Below are 18,035 nucleotides of genomic sequence, written 5' to 3' on the forward strand. Positions count from 1 at the left end.
GGTAACAGAGATATGTCTAAACACTCAAGAGACAAGGTCAGTAGTCACAGGACTGGACACAGAACATTCATTCAACCTAAGTGACCTTTGTGAATGAAGAGCGGACTCTTCACTTAAACGCGCTTCATTACGCGTGTAGGGGTCAAGAAACTAACAGTATTTAGTCTCCATGCTCTGTCTGAATGGACATTCTGCCTTCAGACTTGTAAGATGCACACATTTTCTTCTTTGCTGATTGAATATAAACTGACACTCATCTAAATATGTGTGCGCGCGCGTATCCGTGTTAAAAAAAAAGTTATTCTAAGAGGCTATACATTATAAAGGGAAAATTGATTTTAAAAAATTAAATAATAATAGGTTAAAGGAAGAATTGGTCTTAATAATGTTATTTATAGCTATTGTATACTGACAGAAAATAAAAAATTTAAAACCAACTGAGGTGGAGAGTGCGTGTTGGAAATAGGGCTATTTGTCCAAAATACAATTTTAATGGATTTCAATGCGGGAAGGGAATATAGACTGTATGATCTGGGTAACTGTCAATCAGAGCAAACAGTTGTAGTGGATTTCAAGAATTAGTTCTTCATAGCTGACCAGTTTCCAACAAGTTCGCCGAAATAAACTGTCTATAGCAATACAGGAGCTAAACATCTCCTGTCAGTAATTTGTAATGTACTGTCGTAGCAAATGCAACAATAAGAAGTGTTACTTTTTTGATGTATTCTGTTGCGTGTTTCCACAACAATAATTCCCAATGCAACAGTGGTCATCAGAAACAGAACAAAAAAGAAACGGGAAATATTTACACCTGCTGTTGCCCAGTTTATTTAATTTTTAATATACATACTATAACCCCCCCCCCCCCCCCCCAAAAAAAAAAAACTGCATATGTAGATATATTTTTAAAGCACAATTGTACTTACACACTTGTTATTTGTATTTTCCATTTAGACCCATAATCTGCTTTATTGGATTACAAGGATTTTTTTCGGGATCAGTTCCAGAAGCTTCAGTACTTGGGAGACAAATAGACACTTGATAACAGAGTAACAGATTGCAGTCACGAAGAGATAAACGAATAGTGATTTCCAATGTAAAGGTATGTGCAAAACTGAAATGATGAAGCCGACCTACTTCTACAAAGTTGTATATTTTGAGTTTATTAAACCTAATCGTTTTAAAAGGCAAATATTTAGGGCAATGCTGAAACTATAGGCATAACTTGATTCATTTTAGGTTACTATAGGAACTCTGCAACCTATAGGCGACACTCTGTCACGCGCGCACTCAGTGGCCCATGGAAAGCGCGCGCAAGAGAGAGAGAAAGAAGAGGAGAAAGGGAGCACGCGCGTGGGATTGCGATTGGCCATTCGGCAGCCTGCTGCTGGAGTGACGTCACTGCAGGAGAGAACTGCCAGAGGAGGATGCATTTAGTCGGAAACTAGACTCTCTCAAGCTGGAGAGAGAGAACATTGCATGCACAGAACACAGGAGGGGAGGGAACGAGAGCATCGCATGCGTGCGTGCTTTCAAAAAGTAAACCTGGCATCTCCTCTCACGTCCATGCATAAACACTGTAAGCATGCTTTTCAAGGGAGGAATTCCCCATCGTGGAAATTTAACTGCATGTTCCGTTATCTGGATGGCTGAGACGCAGCGTTCGATGGCCGAATACTCAAGGACTGCGAGTTCTGAATGGAAAACGCATCGCTGAAGAGATGCACTGAAGAGTTGGGCTTCTGACTAGATGCTTCTGCGCTGCTCAGAGATTTTAGCGTCATGTTCTTTAACGCGAGACGCACGGGATCCTCTATTTGTCCCCGACACACGGCCACTCGTAGCTTACTTTTTGACAGAGAGGAATATGCACGTCAATTGTTAAAAGTAAGCTTTTTAAATTACCTCAGCTATTTCTGCGTACTCTTGTGCATTTGTATTTTGAAACATTGACTCGTAGCACAGCTTGAATCACTGAATTGTTTTGGTCGCAATAACTCTTAGTGACTTAGAAGTCTGTAAATTGACTTAAAAAAATTATGAATAAATACATATTTGCAAAAATGCATGCAATATACTATTAATACTATAATAATATACTAACAATTTGCGTGGATTGCTTATAACTGACCACAACAGGCCATGTTGACTGGTAAGTGCATGTGGCCCTCTGTACTTTGTACACTCACATCACAGCAGGTGCATCTGGAATGTCTGGAGCATTTTCATGAAATATGTAGCGTGTGTATCTTTCACAGTAATATGAATAGGCAACATAACCTAAGAAGCCATTTTTAAGTAATTTTGGATGATGCACACTACTTGTATGTTTTCAGTGCTTTAGCCCTTTAATAACTTCATTTTGAAATTAGTGTCATTCGATTTGGTAAAGCATGTTTATTGAACTACTCTTGTATAGTATTATATTTATAAATAAAAATAGCTCTATATTAATTTAGTCTATTTGCGGACATTTTGCTTAATGCATGCTTATATAAATAGCTTTTAGAATACAATACAGTTTGCATATACTTGATGAAAAAGTATAATATTTTGTAGAATTTACAAATATCACCAAATGTAATTAACAATAGCTTTGACTAAATGACGTCACATTTACGTGAGAGAAACGTGGGTTCAGTAGACACGATTTGAAAAGTCAGGGAACGTCTTCATAGTTTCAAATGTTGAAATCTGTTTAACATGCGTCCCTGTAAAATAAAACTTACATAATATTAACTTTATAAGCTATTTGGGTCTTATTTCTTAATTGCATCATTTTGGAGGAAAAAAACTGTTGGCTAAAAGGCCTTACCCACTGCAGTTTGCGGAATTATAATGCACGAGATGAAGATGAAATGATGCATGGTGATGTAGGCGTGATAACTGTCTGATTGTTGGAGCTTAACGAGCCAGATGAAATGGTTAGCCCTAATAATCGTCATTTTATAAGCATTATTAGTGACCAGAAGGGACAAAATCCCGTTTAGATGAATGGAAACCCTGGCAATAACTCCAAAGGCTCAATTTGAAATGTCTCCAGAGCGCAACTTCAGGCCTTGACTATTGTGGATTATGTCTTCACCACGAGGTCTGGAGAACCTCATAAATCCATTCAACACTTGACTTGTTAACAGTATTTACAGTCTATAAAAAGAGTGTGTAATCTGAGTGTAATTTATTTATTGCGCATTAACCCTGTTTTCGTTCATCAGGTCAACTTTATGAGATGTTCCACACAAAAAAAAAAAAGTGTTGACAGGAGGTAGTTGCTATCTTTGGTTATCTAGCTGTATGAGTGTTTATCTTCCTTCATAAAGCTAGATAACCGAAAGTAGAAACGTCCTCCTTAACTGCATAGTGGACAAGCTGGGAAGCAATGATCGCAGGGAACTGCATGAGGTAAGCAGGCCCTTTTGCTCTGTTTGAGCAGTACAGACTATTGAAATCGCTGCAATGTAAAGTAATATGATCATACATATAGGTCAAAAGTAATGTTTGAGGCTTTATCATTTTAAATGCACCTTCGGACAGGTGCACGTTTGTGGACGCGTTCACTACTGCAACAATTTTGAAAACCTACACAGTAGTAGGGACTATATTTAACTTTTGTTGGAAACACTATAAATGGGCTATATGGACTGACGTTATATATATATAAACTGACGTTTGATTTACTTAAGTGTCGATGTAATTTATAGTTTGATTTCAGTTCAGTCAGTATTGGTTCTGATGTCAAATGTGTGATTTAGTTTGAGTAATGATTAAAAAGCTTTAAGAAGATAAAGCCTGATAAGGTAGTAAGTTTATTGTAGCCTATAATATTTTAAGGAGAAAACTGAAACAGAGAGAGAGAAAAAAACAGCAAGAATCGAGTACTCTATTTTGTATTTTAAATTTAATTTGTAATTTAACTTTGCGTTGGATAAGTTAAAAAACTTTCTAGCTGGTTCCTAAACTCTGCCTACTTCAAACCCCCTCGATATATTTTCCTCACTTATGCAGACCAACCCAATGCTGCTGTTATGCCTGCGTTTATTCAGCTTCTGACGCGCAAAATGAGGCCTGCGTTCAACGCGCTTCAATCAGATATCATATCTCGATCTTGGTTTGGTCTAGAAGGGAAACCATGTGAATATTACAACTAGTCGATCACTAATTGGGTATAGATGAACGCTTAAAAAGTGTGTTGAAAATCCCTTCTCTCAACATTCACACGATGACAAATAAGGATGTCTGAGATGATGAAAAGGTGAAATCGTTTTTGTCACATGTCCACAAAATGTGTCCCTTCGTGTTGGAGATGATTTAGTAGAAAAGGTTCTAAAATATTAAGAATTATTAGCCTAATCTATAATCTTGTAATCTTAAATCACAAAAGAATCTCTGACTTTTAGTGAGAATTTATTATTATTATTATTTTACTGTCTCTAGACAGGCTACTTGACATACAGAATATAGTCATACTAATAAATAAAAACTAAAAAAAGTAAATTAATGCATGTTTAAACAACCGTGTTATTCAAAAAAATTAATGTGACGTCACTTGATGCGCTCACAGTAACAACCATTAGGCAATGACATCATGCTGAAGCAGCTTCATTATGATTGGCCATAATTACACATCAAAGATGAAGACATGAGGCGGAAACGAATGCGGAATGAAGGCATTCTTTTTTCATCCCTGTGGCTTTTTTATGACATAAGACGTAATTTTGATAAATCACCCTTATACTACTGTAAAATCACTGGAAACTATGTAAATATTATGTCTGTGTTTAGAGTTCAAAATCATTAAAGGTGTAAGCCCTTTTGGAGCTTCAGGCCACGACAAACGCGTGCGCGCGCACGCACACACGCACACACACACACACACACGCTGTCTTGTGTGTTACGATGCTTTTCAGTAAATCACGTGTTAAAAATATTTTATCCTTCATTTATGGTTATATTTAATTAAGATATTTATTATAGAGACATTATTAGACATTTCTGAAACAATCACGAAAAAAAAAAACAATGGCGTGTGTGCATCAAGTTTAGGCCAATTTAATCTTATTCAATGGATTGCCTGACATATTACTCTTTGTTTTATGGAAATTATAAATGCTTATACTAAATACATAAGATGCATACTTTTATTTTCAGAGACAGAGGTGTCTATGCTTAGGGTGCCAATTAAACTAATTGAAGAGAAGAGGAAATGATTGATCATTTCAATTTGAAGAGAAAACAAAAACTAACAAAGAGATGATAGAGAACAATAAAAGAATAAGTTTCATTTTACACTCTCTATATTTGCCACTTAAAAAAAAAATGTTTGAAATGCCAAATATGATTTAAAGTGCAAACTGAGTTTTTTAATTTAGTGTTCATTATCTGGCTGTCATCTATGTGTTTGTGAATTAGATCAATAATTTAAATGTAAAACTAAAATATTCTGATGATCGTCTAATCCTAGTGTCTTTTATTACTTCACCTCACTGTAGCCTCTCAAACTGCAGTGTCTTTGTGAGAGACCAGAGGACTGGAGCTAAGGGGGGAAACGCCATCTGGTAAGTGCAATCAAGGCATATTACAATGCAACATTGTAATTAGAACAATTATTTGTTGAGTTAATCTGATTCAAACACACAGTAAATCATGAAGTATATGCTAATGAATGCATGCACTTGAAAGGAACCAAATGCAAATAGTAATCCCCAATCAAGTCCAAGACACTATATGCATGACACAAATCGTTTCTCTCCTTCTCTCACCACATACATGCATATTCATAAAAAGCATTCTGTTTGTGGTTACGTGACCTAGATCTGTGAGAATGTTTTCCTGTTTTTGCGTATGTATGCATTAGAGTTTATTCCTCACAAATTTACACTCATCAAACCATCTGCCTATACAATCCTCATGCATTTTCTTTTGATAAATTGCACATAAATGCATGTTGTAGATATTCAACCTTTAAATTTGTACCAGACACCAACGAGTTCTTTACAGTAAAGGGCAAATCATAATCAAAAACGTTTTCTTAATTTTTCTATAGGTACATTTTGTGTTAAGCTGTATGGTGTATATGTTTTTTTTTTCTTGGAGAATTCAAATAATATCAGGCAGACGTGCAATTCACACACAATATAAGCAAATGAATAAAAAAAAGGACTCGCTATGGCTGTTAAACATAAAACAGCATAATTGTCTCGAGAAATATCCTTCAAAGCATCAGGCATGACCTGTGTAAAAAGAAGGAAAATAAATCAAAATCACAATATATTTCAACATGCCTGAGAATCTGTGCTTAGTATGACTGCAGGACATTAGGCCAAAGGCTTCAATGCGATAAATGATCGAAGAGAGGAAATTATATGTCCGTCTCCATCTCGATAATGATAAGAATGTATGGGCCACTATCACATTGCATATTACTTTATGTAAAATTAATGTGAGCAAAGAAATTCTGTCATCATTCATTAACAATGATCTTTTCCAGCTAAACTGGTTACCTAGAACAATTGAATAAGGGTTATTCAATCAAATTATGGGTGGACAGTAATTGATGTGGGCCGATTCAGTATACCTTCAAAGTGACCAATCGAGAACACAAATGCCAGACATTCGTGTCTTCGCACCATTCGTGTTGAGCTAACGCACAACTATTTACATTACTAATACCAGGTTTGTCTGAACGGTCATGCAGTTACTTAGCATGACACGAGCAAGAAATTTATAGTCGCCTGATACCATTTATATTATCCAAAGAAATAATATATAGCAGTTGCCATGACATCTGCTTTGGCAGTGATAAAAGGGGCTTTTCTGTCCTTTATTTTCTTGTTTCCCCTTAGCAACTGCCAGCCATTTACACTGCCTTTTTTGAGCAAGAGGGAGAGAGGAAAAAATGGTGCAATTGTCCAAATGAAAGAAAAGAAAAATAATAGTCAACCCTCATCCTTCTTCTACCAGCTCCCCTCCCTTCTTCATCAACGGAAGCATTTAGTGCCATCTGTGCCCCCTGAGAAAAGAGGAAAAAAAGAAAGGAGTGAGACTCTCCATCCCAAGTGCCAATGGGGACAAAGAGGCTGCCAGTTGCCACGGACCACCAGATGCTGGAAGACTGCAAGTCTGAATGAGGGGTGTGCTTTCAGGAAGCCATCTTGATGGAGAAGCTGGCTGCTGCTCCCTAAAATGGCTGTGTTGGCATGAGGTAAGCTGCATCATTGCCTATATAAGACGTTATTGGCACTGCTTTTAGCTCCACCGGCGGGTTTGCCAGGTCGCTCGAAACATAAAGCAAACGAATCAGGCGAATGCCTACTAGAAAGTATTAGGCCCAAATTGTTTTCTTTTAAAAAGAGCTATCACACTCCCATCTTTCCTGTCTAATATGAAAATATCCCCGTTATCTAAATGCGCACACTGAGATATTCACAAAGACTTTCTGATTTGTGGCGAGCTTTGAATGCAAATTAATTCCTCATGCTGCTGTATACACATTTTCAATGAAAGCAGCTATTAATTCGTGCTCTTACCCTGTTAATTGACTGGAGGTTGTGATATGTGTGTGTACATGACAAAACCGTGCGCAGAAACCCTCGGTTCAGCGATGACACCGAAATGACCATAGCAGATTTTCAGATGAAACCAAAAAGCGAGAGCTGCTTGAATTTACTCGAGAGACTACGTTAATTGACATACGGCATCCTCTTGACCAAAGCAACAGAGTCAACCTGGTCTGAAGAGCACTTTTGTTTCTGCTGCTTAATGATACACCAAATTGGTGGCACAAAGGTGCCAAGTGCCCCTCACCAGCTTACAAAAGCATGCATGTTGCCCTGCCCAGCTTAAATGTGGCTCTCGCACTGTGCCATGCTTTTAATGATGTTTGGTGCCTTTGAAAATAGCCACAGTTTGTATCATTAGCCAGTCAAGAGGCGAGAGGTGCAAAACATCGCATTGCTCGCTCGTTTCACTAGGATGTTACGTGGTAAACGGAAATGTACGCGGGCCGCCTGGTTACAGAGAACTGCATGTTATGTCATTGAAATGGATGGAAGACACTGAAATGCATTTCACAAAGGTGACTGGTTGCGTCATAATGGATTGCTGGTGATATGCAGAGCTGTGCCGGTGTGTTCATCGCAGACAATGACTACGATAGGTGAAACACAGGCATTCTGAAACATATTTGCCCTAGGATGACAAATTAGCTTTGCTTTCGTGCTGTAACCAAAACAACACAAACGAACAGAGCGTAAATATTCAAAATACATCAAAACGTATTGAAATGCGAAGACGAGACAAATGATGCGTCATCTGCTGAATATTTAAAGCCACTGAATCCTCCTCGTAATAAGAGGAAAAAAAACGTTTTGCATACTCACTGAGCATGGAAACCATGTGTGCCTAAAACACCTCGTTGTCCAAAAATGAGATTAAAAAAAAAAGACTGACATTTTATCCTTAAAGAGGAGGCTTGGCAGAATAGCCCATCAAAAAAGAAATGTAAAAAAAGACCACTGATGTACGGAAGGTGCCCGTGGAGCTTACAAATAAAGGAAACAATGATGCAAGCGCCTCTGTTAATGAAAAAGACCAGACAAGCTCTGCATATTAACATAATTGCATAGGAACAAGCAGAGAGGACTGAGCCCCCAATTAAAGGCACAGTGGCGCTTTAGCAACGGCACGTGGCAGCATTCTTTATTTTGAATGTTTGTGTTTAAATCTGAATTCTGATTTTTGAATTTCAAAGCAAAAAAAAGACTTTGATGTTATTGTTGTGCTTGTGTTCTGTCTGCCTTTTTTTCTTGCAGAGAATTAAAATGCATTCTAGAAATTTCCAGGGATAAACACACACAAACACACACACACACACACACACACAAATGTATAGTGCAAAAATGTGTCCATTCTGAATCCAATATATTATTTTTTAAATCTTTATTAAGCAGGAGCATTTGCTTTCTCAGTTTTGCATATGAAAGACAAGAACAATCCGTGTTCATATTTTTAAAGGAAATAGCTTAGAATAATTTAGGACATTTTTGAGCCTGTGAAAGAAAAGATTATACTACAACACAAAGCTTCAGATTTAACACAGCACATTTGTCTCAATTGATGTTTTTTTATTATTAATATATAAAAATGGTTTCTCCATCTACATGCAGAAAATAAGACAGACTAATACAAAACTGAGGATTTACAACCAAACACTGCATACATTTTAAACTCATCCTTGGACGAAATAGTAGCCTGGAAATTAGAGACTGTACCTTTAATAGAGAATTTCTAATTAGGCTGTGTATCTTGCTGTGAGGGGGAGGGGTTTTCTCCCTCTGCATCTCTCAGGGTTTTATGTAAAAGACCTTCAATGCTTAAATATCTCACATAGGGACATAAAACTCATTTTACACCCTTGAACAGAGAGTCTAATGTGATACTGTTACACAACAACACTGCATTTGCCCAAATGGCGCATAATAGTAGCACAACTATAGATGGTTTAACAGCAAATGTTAACAGCTTTTACAAGCGTATAGTAGCAAGAATAAATGTTCACGTTTGCATTCGTGTGTTCATGTTGTGTGTGTGAGTATAAGCGGTCGAGCAGGGGGAGTGGATGCTTGTCAGAGCATAATGTGACTGCTGCAGAGCAGTGGCTGAAAAGTGTTAATTATGCCGCTTGGCACGGTGCCAAACCCATACTAGATTTTTCCAGTTTTCAATATGCAAATCATGCGCTGAACTGTGTATTGTTTTTGTGGTTTACCAGTTCTTTGTGCTTTCAGTCAAACAGAATATGCACATGAGTATTTGAGTCTGAAAATGATTTTTTTTTTCTTTTTTGTATCAAGCAAGCACAATAGCTAGAGAATAATGCACTGTAGTGCTGTGAAATAACTCATTCATACAAGCGTATTTGCATGAATGGAATTATTTGAAATAAAATCTAATAATTCAAATGAAACAATAAATAAATAAATAAATAAATAAAATCCTTAGCATGTTTGGATTACTGGTCTGTAGCTCTCTCTCTCTGGTAGTCCAACGTAACGTGCTTTATGGAGTGGCATATGTGGATTTTAGGCATGACCGTGATTATATATTTTCATGGACTGCAAAGGGCAATTCCTTGAAATATCTCCCAAGGTGTCTGGCACAATAATCACTTCAACACAAGGTCATTTGCATCTGTGTAAATGATGGATAATTGTGTTTAAGTGTCTGTGTCCAAGAAAGTCAATTAGTCTCAGAGTGTTTTTGTACAAAACTTCTCCTTACACATATTCAAGCATCAATAACAATATCACAAATGATGATTTGTATTAAATAAGGAGTAAAACATCAGCTGTAGGCTCTGTGTTGGTAAACAGTTTGATAGTGCCTATGTTATTATTCCAGACCCCTCTCCTCTTATACAATGGCAGCATTGTACTGCGAGTACTTGACGTGGGTCCGCGGTCCCCCCTGTTTCCCACCATTGTCTGTACGAATGGAGTGCCAAAGACATTGGAGGGTAATAAGCTGAGAATGATGCTCAGGCCCAGACAGAGCCAGATGCCTAAATTTGCACCAAAACCCTAAGAGACTATCCTGAGGGAACGGCTGAGGATGGGCTTTATTTCTCTGGCTGTGTTGAGAGTGTGTTGTTAGCAGCAATGTAGATTCCTTCCTCTCTGTGACATATTTTTGCAGTGCTTACTAGAGTATCGAGTTGTTACCAAGTTTGTCGTTAAAGGTCTCCTGTCTTAGTGTGTGCAGTTTAATTATTTATTTGTATTGCACATATTGTTGGCTCTTTGACCATTTGTTTTTGCAAGCATCTGCTAAATGCATAAATGTAATGTATTTTAGATCATGCATGATGTGCATTTCAAGGTATTTAGGATTGATACAATTCTGTGTATATATTAATGCATTTTTCATGTAAAATCCAGTTGAAATTGAAGGACAGTTTGTTCCTCTCCCCCTTCTGCTAGGGCACAGCAGTTGGGCAAGCAATTAATTAAAGCTCCATTACAATATATTACCCAGTAAAATGGAGGCAGTGATACAGAAAACCACGGAGAAAGTTTGCACTGGGACAGCGACAGTATTTCACAGCAAAGCAAAAGCGGAGTCACAAAGAAAGGAGGAATTATTTATGCTAAATAAAATAGAAAAAAAGCAGATGGATGCAGTGAGGAGGAGAAAAAAAGTAATGCATGAGAGTTAGAGGACTTGCATAGAAAGCCATCGAGGACACTATGTCACCAACTGAGGTTTTCTTCTCTCGACAGCAATGCGGTGGAAAAAACAGGGTGAGATAAACAATTGACGCTAATAAATACACTGATGAACAATGAAATATCGAGGAAATGTGTGTTTGGCAGAGAATAGAGGAGGTGGGGGAGGGCTTTTTTCTGTCTGGCTCAGTCTGTGGCCCCATGTGGCAGTTGCTGCAGCTGGCATGTTAATATCAAAGGCCTATGGGAGGTGGCTATCTGGGAATATTTGTCTGGCATACTAACAGTTTTCTCCCCATCATATGTCATCTTTATGTCCAGTGTTATAGGGCCTCACATATTTATTTCTAAAAGCCAGCTCTGTGAGATTTCATTTCATGCTCTTGTGATAAAAACTTAGTGCCAGATTAGATTTGGAAACATATATGCCTGCAGGAGAATGGGAGCTGCTATTGCTTTCTGAGAAACTTCACACTTGTATATAGAAGTCATTTTAATGCATGCTTTACTGAAGATGTCTCTCGAGGACAATTTGAGAATGGATAGTGTTAATGAAGACACTTAACAAGGGTAGACGAGTTCCGAATCGCTTTCATCGCTGATCATAACTAAGAAATGAACAGTGGCGAGAAATGACTCAGAAGCATCTCTTGTGTTTGTGTTTGAAGGCCATTGTGTGGTTTTCGGTAAAATTCCCCTAGGATACCTCAGCTGTAGATCCCGTCTTAATCCTGGGATAAACGCGATTATCCCACGAAGGGTTGTTCTCAGCTTTGTATCAGCTACGGGGGAGCTTTGAAATTGTTTCCCCCACCTTTTTCTCCCCCCCTTAGACAAGTGGCCATGAAAAGCCTGGGATTGGGATTCCCGAGCTGGAATAACAGGCAGCAAAAAGAACCACAGTCAGAATAGTGGTAGATCTAAACTGAACTATTAAATGCAGGTAATCCAGAGCCACAATGGAGATGTTAGGATCACATAACTACACGGTGCCTTGATCCAAAGCATGAACTTGAGAGATGGATGAAAGCCAGTATTGTACCTTAAAGGGACAGTTAACCCTAAAATACTCTGTAAAGTTCTGTCATCATTTACTCACCTTCTTTTCACCGTCTTTTTAATGTGGGACACAAGAGAAAGGAAGATCGCCTTTCCAAATATATATTTTTGTCCACAGAAGATAGAAAGTCATACAGGTTTGAAACAACATGACGGTGAATTAATGATGACAAATTTTTATTTGTGTCTTTAAGTGGGCTTTTAGATATAAAAAAAGCATATAAAAAGCACCTTCAGATCAGTTTCGATGATGTTTCGTTCCTTATTATTCAGGTTTATGCCATTAAAATCATAATTTCTGTATTGTATTGTATTGTATTGTATTGAGGGCATAACCTTGAAAGAAATGAGGTCACTCTGGAAAGCAGTTCTTTCAAAGACTTTTCTTTTGTTGGTAACAATGCAGAGAGCTAAAGATGAGTTTGGAGTGACCTGACTACAGTTGCATTGCAAGTTCTGCCGATGTAATTTGTAATAAAGCAATGAAATAAAAGAGAAGCTGGGACTACCCTGCAAATCCTTCAAGCACTCACAGGAACATCAGTAACTGTATCCTGGAGGATGTGAGAGCAAAGGGTAGGACTAGGAATTCAAAAACAGGAGAGTGGAAACCAGGGAACACATCATGGCCCCACAATTATGAAAGACCTTGAGATATAATTATCCTCACTTTGTAGCTTAGCTTCACTTTTTGCCCACTTTACATCCTAATAAGGAGAATTACCATCACTTGTAAAATTTAAATAGAAAGGAAATATATATTTTTGAAAGATCATAGTTTTTTCTGTTTGCTCTTAAATGGATAGTTCAAGGGAAAAAAAAAAATATATATATATATATATATATATATATATATGTAGAAAAGTGTGCCATTGTTTACTTAGAAAATTGTTGTGGTCCAAACAACATTGGACCTCTTTGATTTTTAGTGTATTGACAAATGGCAATTTTAATGAGGGTGAGTAAATGACGTGAACTTTCCCATGATTTCAAATATAAACTCGTGGAAAATGAGCCCCACCCCCCATTTTTGTTATATCTGTTCTCATTTTATTTTTCGTTCGATAAAGTCATTTTGTTGTGTCATTTTTGTTTATTTATATGTCTGTATAGTTCTTAAGCTTTAGTTTTTGTTATTTAAGTGCTAACATTTAAATTAAATGACAATGATAAATGTAAGCAACCAACTGAATAAAAAACAAGATAATATAAGACAATTATTCTATAAAGCCCAATAATATTAACAATAACCCTACTCCAATTCAGGATTATTATTGTTACAATTATTGGGTTATTATTAACTAAAACTAAAACCATAAAACCATTTTCAATACTTGAAAGAACAAACATTAACTGATTTTTTATTTATTTACTTTTTGTGTGTGTATTTCTGTTAATGTTTGTTTTAGTTCAAATAATGAACATCCTTTTCATGCTTTTAGTTTTAGTATTATAATCACCCTATCCAGTGTATATGCAATTATCGTATAAGGACATGCAATCCTCATTAATGCTATCAGAGTCAAGTTCAAGTTCATTGCTTGTGGGAGTCCCAGCCAGACTGCAAACTTCTTCATCCACCCCTGTGGACCAGCTCACCCCTTGTAACCCACACCCTATCTGCCCCGTCCCCCCACCCGTGTGGTTTTGGTGGCGGGCTGGAGGGGGCTCTTCACTCTGTGCCGTTGCTAAGGGAGCGAGAGCTGGCTGGCCCAGCAATGCGCTGCTGAAAAGGCCCGTCTGTCAAAGTGTCTGAGGGAAGTCAGGATGGTTGGCTCGCCCCTCCGTATATACACACACTCTGATATATACAGCCTGTGTGTGTGTGTGTTCCAGACCCTGGGAATGACAGCAAGCACTTTATATTCATCAGCCCCCACCACCCCCTTGCCGCAGTGACTTTGGTAAACAGCCCCCCTCCTTCCTAAAATGTCTACTTCCATCCCATAATCCTTCTCATTGCCACTTTTTATCTAGGAACAATATGTGTGACTCTTGGATGATTGCAGGCATTTAGGTTTTATGAATACACTATACTCTCTTAGTACAATGTACACCAAAAATTATTTTCACAAAGTTGTGAATAAAACACAGATTGTTGACCTACGTTTTACAGCACATTTTTGTGCTTCAAGATTACACAATCCGTTTGGTGTGTTACTTTCTCTTTCTTTGTAATTGTTTGTGAACTTTACCATCAATTTCTGAGTTGTTTTCATACCTTTTTGTACCAGTGTACAAACTTTAAAAAGGTTCTTTACTGGCATTGACAGTTCCATTAAGAACCTTTCACATCCATGGAACCTTTCAACTGCACAAAAGGTTCTTTTTAGTGGGAATTTTTTTAAATCAGACTGTTTTTTTTTCCACGAATGTTCCTTATTGGCATCAGTGCTTCCATGATGACTCTGTACCAATTCCATTAAAAAAAAAAAAAAAAAAAAAAAAAAACTGGTTCTAGTGAATTAGTTTTTTACTAAATTGGTTCTAAAGCATCACTGCTAAAACTCCCTTTTGGAACATTTATTTTTAAGAATGTTCTTTATTGGCATCAAAGGTTCCAAGAAAAACCTGTAACAGTTTTATTCCACAAAAGGTTCTTTGTAAGAGAAAAAGGTTTTTAAGATTGCTAAAACGGTCCTATTATTAACAGTTCCCTGAAAGGTTCTTTGGGCAACCAAAAGCATCACTGGGAAAATCCCCTTTTGAAACACATTCATTTTTAAGAGTGTAGTTCTTTGCACATTTGTGGACTGTTGCAACAATATTAAGAAATTTTTAATATGATTGTTGCTAGTATAATCAACATAGTGGAGCGCTGTGGTACATAGTTCATTAGAATGTCATGGAGGGCTCCGTACCCATTACAGTAGAGTGTGGTGAGAACAAGTGAGTCGAGTGAGTGTGTGTGTGTGTGCATTTTCTTGAGGTCTCATTCAAGGCTGAGGACGAGAATTGAGAATAAAAGGCCAGTGATTTGCATAAGCTGCATGCTGTCTGAAGGTTTTTTGGGGGTGGTGGGAGCTTGAGAAAAAAAAAAGATATGCGGGAATATAAAAAAAGAAAGAGAAAGAAACCCCACATTGTAGAGGCGCAGAAAGAGAGAGGGGTTTGAATGAAGCAGAGGGTGAAAATTGACAGAGAAAAGGGTCTTGCCAAGTCTCCTGCAGGGATTAAATTGTCCATAAACCTCTCTACATATAATTTGGGAAAACTGGTAATGGCGTTGGTACACATCGTACACAAATTCTAAGGGTGACAGTGTATAGAAATGATTTGCACCACTTTTGGAAGCAAATGAAGAATTAGGGCTTGTAAACAAATATGGTCAATGCATGTAAAAGTGTTGTTAAGTTTTATGCATTACCCTTTGCCAGATAAACAAATTTATTTTACTGACTGCATTATTTGGAGCAATAAAAAAAAAAAAACATTTTCTCAAAATGTCATCCTCTTTAAAACTATAATGACCACTAAGCTGAATGAACATGGTGATGTTGTAAAATTCTCATATAACACACACACACACAAATGACAGCACAGCATTACCCTAAACTGCAATTTAGATGTTTGATTGTTCTCATTAAAATAAACTATTGGAGAAGCCACCAAAATGGACTCCAACCTTGGGTGAAACAAGAACAAAATACAGCTGAAGATGTTGTGTTTGCACTGCATTGTTTCAGTTTGCCATATTTGTAGCAGGACTGATTGATAATTCTAAAGTTTTCTCATATAAGATGACTAGATTTATCTGGAATGGAGTACAGAAGACAGCAGGGTTGTCATTTGCATTTGCAAGTTGATATTGAAGAGACATTCAAGACATCAAAAACATCAGTACACTGCATTCGTTTTGGAAGTATTTTTATTTTCCTTTCAGAAGCATAGAAAACAACTCCAGAGGCTTCATTAAAAAATCTGCCATCTCTTGTGACCATGCAACTCCAGATCTTTGGGTCTATTTCAAATGTTAACATTAATACGTTTTTTAATTTTCACCATTTCGAACAGCACTACACTTACTAACATCAGTGCAAATATATTTTTGATTTTGCATATCGTTGTTAATGTTGTCTTTTTGACATTTATGTCATAACAATAAGCCACATCATATTAATTATTTTATTTTTCTCTCTAACCAGGCTACTGGCAATGAAACTGAACAATCCCCATTGTTGTCATCAGCTACTGGAGAAACTGAGGCCATCCTGCTATGTTTGAATCAAATGGTAAATCACATCACCTCAGGAATCCAGCGTCCAACATCTCTTCCAGATGGTCTGCTGTGGAAAGCAAATGAGGAATGGTTTAAAATGTGCACTAACTAATTTAACTGGGTGTCAAAACCTTGCAGTCTTCAGACAATCACTAATACTGGATGGGCGTGTGGATTAGGGCTGTTCACCCAGTTAATCTTAGATGTTAGAAAACGTGTTGTAGTCTCATCAGTGCCATATAAACTGAAGAGAATAATGTGCCTTAATGTGTGAAAAGTTTACAATGAGAGTTGATGTTAACGTCAATGTCTTGAATTTTGCTTTTAATGCTTCTTTGCAACTTTCATGTTAGCATTCTTTTTATTTTATTTTTTGTTATTGTACTTACAAAATGTTCCAGTTTCAATGGATGTACAAGAAATTGTGCTTAATCCAAATATTTTGTATAGCTATACTGTATGTATGGAGTTTAATACAAGAATTATGGTCAGTTTCTCTCTGGAATTTCATTTGTCTGATTATGTGATGTATGAAACAAGCTGTATACACTGCACAAAAAATGACATTAAAGCATTACACTGAAAAAGCAATTCTAAGTTATACTCAATATAAAAATGTACTGTAATAGGATGTGGATGTCAACACAGCTCCAAATGTAGTGGCCACAGGCTATTTTGTAACCACCTACTGCAAGACAGCTTGACAGCTCATGGTACTGGCGCTGCTGTCAGCACCTTGGACAGCACATAATAAGCAAGTGAGCAAAATAACTAGCAAAGAAATCACCTCTCTTATCCATGCAGAAATCACAAAAAAACACATGGGCTGCTCTGGAGTGAGTCAAAGCAGTGTGCTTAAGGTGATGTGTTTTTGTTTTTAATCTGTGGGAAGGAGATCAAACGATTTTATATAATTCTGTCACTAGGATTTGCTTGATTGGCAGACATTATGTCAGTGATTGTTTCCATTTACTAAGATTACATGTGAAGCATACATAAGTTGTGCCATTTAAAAGATAATCAGAATAGTTAACATATGAAATAAAACATTATTCTGAATCAAAATGTAGGGTTAATTTCTATGTCTGAGCTGAGATACTCATTCAGCACCTTGACAGCTGATGAGAAATATACCTGATGTAAAACACTGGTTAAATTACATTAAGCCATAAAATAAGGATTCACGTACACCTCTCAAGTTAAGATGGATGTCTCTCTGCCAAATCAGACAAGATATAATCTTCGTGAAATTATTTTTAATGGGTGTCTTCCCTCCGCAGTTCAAGAATGACAGAAATACTGGAAGAGTTTTCGCTCTCGAGTTCGTCAGCGTATCGTTCGTTAAACGTCAAACCTTTATAAATGAAGGGTAAACTGGCGATGAGATGTCGTGTTCTCTGTGAGCAAGGTAAACTCGAAAGGTTAAATGTCGTATTATTCAGTTGTGATATATTTTACTTGGATACCTTTCAATAAGTATTTTTACGTAATTGGAGGTGCAATATTCTATTTAGAAATAAAATTATCATTATGTT

At 37.1% G+C, this 18,035-nt stretch overlaps 1 long non-coding RNA gene across 1 annotated transcript; it reads left to right on the plus strand.

The window, feature by feature from the left end:
* Nucleotides 1-1,477: 1,477 nt before the first annotated feature.
* LOC127962699 (uncharacterized) lies at nt 1,478-17,091 on the plus strand. Its single transcript, XR_008154622.1, has 5 exons — nt 1,478-1,887; nt 3,216-3,402; nt 5,490-5,555; nt 6,961-7,201; nt 16,427-17,091. It is a non-coding gene; the product is annotated as an uncharacterized LOC127962699 (long non-coding RNA).
* The last annotated feature ends 944 nt before the right edge of the window (nt 17,092-18,035 follow it).

This window comes from Carassius gibelio, chromosome B7, assembly GCF_023724105.1.
Source record: "Carassius gibelio isolate Cgi1373 ecotype wild population from Czech Republic chromosome B7, carGib1.2-hapl.c, whole genome shotgun sequence".
Taxonomy (NCBI): Eukaryota; Metazoa; Chordata; class Actinopteri; order Cypriniformes; family Cyprinidae; genus Carassius; species Carassius gibelio.